At 52.3% G+C, this 4723-nt stretch overlaps 1 long non-coding RNA gene across 1 annotated transcript; it reads right to left on the minus strand.

Moving 5' to 3' along the window:
- Positions 1-405: 405 nt before the first annotated feature.
- On the minus strand, positions 406-4327 carry LOC143820951 (uncharacterized). The gene is made up of 3 exons (XR_013225603.1): positions 4197-4327; positions 1422-1495; positions 406-460 (listed from the first exon to the last, which is right to left on the minus strand). It is a non-coding gene; the product is annotated as an uncharacterized LOC143820951 (long non-coding RNA).
- Positions 4328-4723: the final 396 nt, after the last annotated feature.

Raw genomic sequence — 4723 nt, forward strand, 5'->3', positions numbered from 1 at the left:
TCCCGAGGAGGCTCCCTCCTGAAAGTCTCCATGGCTGCCCTGGCCCTCAGGGCACATGGCTGGACCCCGAGGAGACGGCATCCTTTCCAGAAGGAGGCAGGGTAGAGGGTCCCGTCCCTCCAAGAGGTGCGCGTGGGACAGCTGTGGGGCTTCCTAACCCAGGGGCCTGGGAGGATGGGGACCCCGGTCCCTTTTCTGCAAGCACCCCTCTCGGGGGCGGCTGCAAGTCAGTGCGGGATCCGTGTGCCGGGCCCCCCTTGCTCCTGAGACTGCCATCCCTCTGCTACTGGAGCCAGCGAAATCCGAGAGGAAGGGGAACGGAAGGGGAACAGCCTCGCAAGGGAAGGGACACTGCGCTTCTCCTGGTGCCTCACGGGGCTTACCGTATCCTTGGCGGCCAGGAAGTGGGCGATGCATTCCGCCGCTCCCCTCTTGGGGCGCCTCCTGCAGGCAGCGGCAGCTGGGGAGGAAGGGCCCGGTTAATACGCGGAGAGATCCCGCTTTCCTTGCGCCTTCCATGGTGCCTTCCCTCGGAGCCCTTCCCAGCGGGCTCCCAGGGGCGAAGAGTCCGCTTCCGTGCCCCTGCGGGCTGATCCCCACCCAGAGGTCGGCAGAGGGAACACGTCCTGGGCTGGGTCCAATCCTGCCCTGGGGAGGGGGGGGCTTCCTTCCCTCTCGCCCCTCAGGGGTCCTCTGGATCATCGCTTCAGCAACAGGTCCAGTGGCTCCCCGGTTTGAGGGTGGGGCTCCATCCACAGCAGGAGAGAGAGCCTCCCCCCATCGACTTCTCTGCCTGTAGTGCGTGGCAGCCCCCCTCGGTGTCCCCCCAGCACCCCCAAGGGGCTCTGATGGCCACACAGCTCAGCCCGGACTGTGGAGCCCTCCTGTGTGGGGGGAGCCCGATTTGGCCTTCAGGCACAATTCTTCAGGGCCCCGACCGTGGGCACTGCTGTCGGGCACCTTCACAGAAACCATCAGGGGAGCCGTTTCGTCTCCGGGCCTCCCTCCGACTCCAGTGGGAGAATCGGCAAATTCTGTCACTCTAGGAGGAGACTCCCCCCCCCACACACACACACCTTCTCCACATCGTGTCCCTTTCCCCCCTTCTTCGAAAGAATGGGGTCCATTAGGGCTACCCTTTTCTCCTCCCCACAGGAGCCCTCCACGAATGCCCCGTTGTCGTCTGTCATCACAGATCCGACTGGCGAAAGGGGCCATGACACACCGACAACGTACCCTAATCAATGGGGTCGTTCTTGAAGGTGCCACGAGATTTCCAAGCCCTGTCGGGCTGGTTCCAAAAGCACTCCTTGTGCTGGGAGCCACAGGGGGCCTGAGCCCTGGGAATGTCACTGTCCTCAACAGCTCTGCCTCTTCCGCCCCCCTCCCTGCCCCTCCCTGCCCTCCGTTCCACTCCTCACCTGCAGGCTGCACCTCTCCTCCGGCCCGGGGGGCGACCTTGGCCCGTTTGAAGAGGGCCCTTAAGCGCTGGAGGCTAGAAGGGAGGGAAGAGAAGGGGAGTCACTGGCCTGGCGGCACCCTGTGTCTGCAGTCCCACCTAACCACCCGCCCTGATAAGAAAGAACACTTGAGGGAGTCTCTCTGGGATGAGGGCAGGTCCCTCCGTCTCCGCATCGTGACTCTGAGGGCATCGGAGGTCTGGAGAGAATCTCCCCTGGGCACCCGGTGGGGGGCTCTTGGCCCCTCTTGCCTGCGAGGGTGGAGGGACCGGAGAAGGCCTGACACACTCTTTCCCTCCCCTGACACGGAGCTGAGCGTTCGGACAGCCTCATCGCTTGGAGAAGATGAGGTGCCTACAGGTTACTAGGCAGATACTAACCAGTGCCTACAGGTTACTAGGCACTGTAGATCAATCATCAGAAAGGCCAAAGCTGAGAGTGAGCTAAAATTGGCCAGGGAAGCCCATTGATGAGTTCAAATCCCCTGGTCCGGATGAAGTGCACCCGAGAGTGCTCAAAGAACTTTCCAGAGAACTTGCACAGCCCTTGTCCATCATCTTCGGGCCCTCTTTAAGGACTGGAGATGTCCCGGAGGACTGGAAGAGAGCAAACGTTATTCCGATCTTCAAAAAAGGGAGGAAGGATGACCCGGGAAACTACAGACCAGTGAGTCTGACCTCTGTTGTGGGGAAGATAATGGAGCAGATATCTGGAGGGCAATTTCGTGATCCAAGAAAGTCAGCATGGATTTGTCTCCAACAGGTCCTGCCAGACCAACCTGGTTTCCTTTTTTGACCAAGTAACAGGTTTGCTGGATCGTGGAAATTCGGTTGATGTCATTTACTTGGATTTTAGTAAAGCTTTTGACAAGGTTCCCCAATATGTTCTGATGGATAAGTTGAAGGACTGCAATCTGGATTTTCAGATAGTTAAGTGGATAGGGAATTGGTTAGAGAACCGCACTCAAAGCGTTCTTGTCAATGGTGTTTCATCAGACTGGAGAGAGGTGAATAGCGGGGTCCCTCAGGGCTCGGTGCTCGGCCCGGTACTTTTTAACATATTTATTAATGATCTAGATGAGGGGGTGGAGGGACTACTCATCAAGTTTGCAGCTGACACCAAATTGGGAGGACTGGCAAATACTCCGGAAGATAGAGACAGAGTTCAACGAGATCTGAACACAATGGAAAAATGGGCAAATGAGAACAAGATGCAATTTTAAAAAGATAAGTGTAAAGTTCTGCATCTGGGTCAGAAAAATGCAAAGCATGCCTACTGGATGGGGGATACGCTTCTAGGTAACACTGTGTGTGAACGAGACCTTGGGGTACTTGTGGATTGTAAACTAAACATGAGCAGGCAGTGTGATGCAGCGGTAAAAAAGGCAAATGCCATTTTGGGCTGCATCAACAGGGGCATCACATCAAAATCACAAGATGTCATAGTCCCATTGTATACGGCACTGGTCAGACCACACCTGGAGTACTGTGTGCCGTTCTGGAGCCTCACTTCAAGAAGGACGTAGATAAAATTGAAAGTGTACAGAGGAGAGCGACGAAGATGATCTGGGGCCTAGGGACCAAGCCCTATGAAGATAGGTTGAGGGACTTGGGAATGTTCAGCCTGGAGAAAAGGAGGCTTAGAGGGGACATGATAGCCCTCTTTAAGTATTTGAAAGGTTGTCACTTGGAGGAGGGCAGGATCCTGTTTCTGTTGGATGCAGAGGAGAGGACACGCAGTAATGGGTTTAAACTTCAAGTACAACGATATAGGCTAGATATCAGGAAAAGATATCATGGCAAATAGATGGGGAAGAAATGGAGATAGTGACAGATTTTATTTTCCTGGGCTCCAAATCACTGCAGATGGGGACTGCAGCAAAGAAATTAAAAGACGCTTGCTTCTGGGAAGGAAAGCTATGGCAAATCTAGACAGCATCCTAAAAAGCAGAGACATCACCCTGCCAACAAAAGTGCGTTTAGTCAAGGCTATGGTATTCCCAGTTGCAATGTATGGCTGCGAAAGTTGGACCATAAGGAAGGCCGAGCGTCAAAGAATTGAGGCTTTTGAACTGTGGTGCTGGAGAAGGCTCTTGCGAGTCCCTTGGACTGCAAGGCGAACAAACCGGTCAGTCCTAGAGGAGATCAGCCCTGACTGCTCTTTAGAAGGCCAGATCCTGAAGATGAAACTCAAATACTTTGGCCACCTCATGAGAAGGAAGGACTCCCTTGAGAAGAGCCTAATGCTGGGAGCGATCGAGGGCAAAAGAAGAAGGGGACCACAGAGAATGAGGTGGCTGGATGGAGTCACTGAAGCAGTAGGTGCAAACTTAAATGGACTCCGGGGAATGGTAGAGGACAGGAAGGCCTGGAGGATCATTGTCCATGGGGTCGCGATGGGTCGGACACGACTTCGCACATAACAACAACAATCAGGAAAAGATTTTTCACAGTCAGAGTAGTTCAGCAGTGGAATAGGCTGCCTAAGGAGGTGGTGAGCTCCCCCTCACTGGCAGTCTTCAAGCAAAGGTTGGATACACACTTTTCTTGGATGCTTTAGGATGCTTAGGGCTGATCCTGCGTTGAGCAGGGGGTTGGACTAGATGGCCTGTATGGCCCCTTCCAAATCTATGATTCTATGATTCTAAGAGCAACACGTCCCGCTTCCCAACCAGGATCGCTTGGGAGATCGTGAGATAAAAATTGCATAGGAAAAGAATACAGGTGCCCCACTTACATTTTTAGATGTTTTTCAGCCATGGTCTTAAAAATATATACAAATAATATATACAAATGTACAAATAAATATACAAATAAATAAATATATACAAATATATACAAATATATATATATATATAGAAAGAAATATACAGATATATACAGATATATACAAATAAATATAAAGGTAAAATTAAATAAATAAAAAACGAATAATATAAATGAATCAAAAAGAATAAATAAATGAATTAATAAAATAAAATAATTAAAATAAATAAATAAGTGAAATAAAATAAATAAAACAATTTAGTTAAAAGGGAGGGAGGGAGGGAGGGAGGGAGGGGATGGGCGGCCAACCAGTCCCAGAAAGCCCCCTCCCTCAAGACCTTCCATCCCCCGACGGAGTAGGCCCCTACAGCGAAAGGCCCAGGAGCCCCTTCTGGAGATCCACGATCAAGACAATTCATCATGACTTGGCTGCGGTGTCCGTGGAGCCTTAGGCCTGAGCTGACAGCAGCAGCATCCACCTCTCCCTGGGACCTGCCA

The sequence above is a fragment of the Paroedura picta genome, chromosome 11 (assembly GCF_049243985.1).
Source record: "Paroedura picta isolate Pp20150507F chromosome 11, Ppicta_v3.0, whole genome shotgun sequence".
NCBI lineage: Eukaryota > Metazoa > Chordata > Lepidosauria > Squamata > Gekkonidae > Paroedura > Paroedura picta.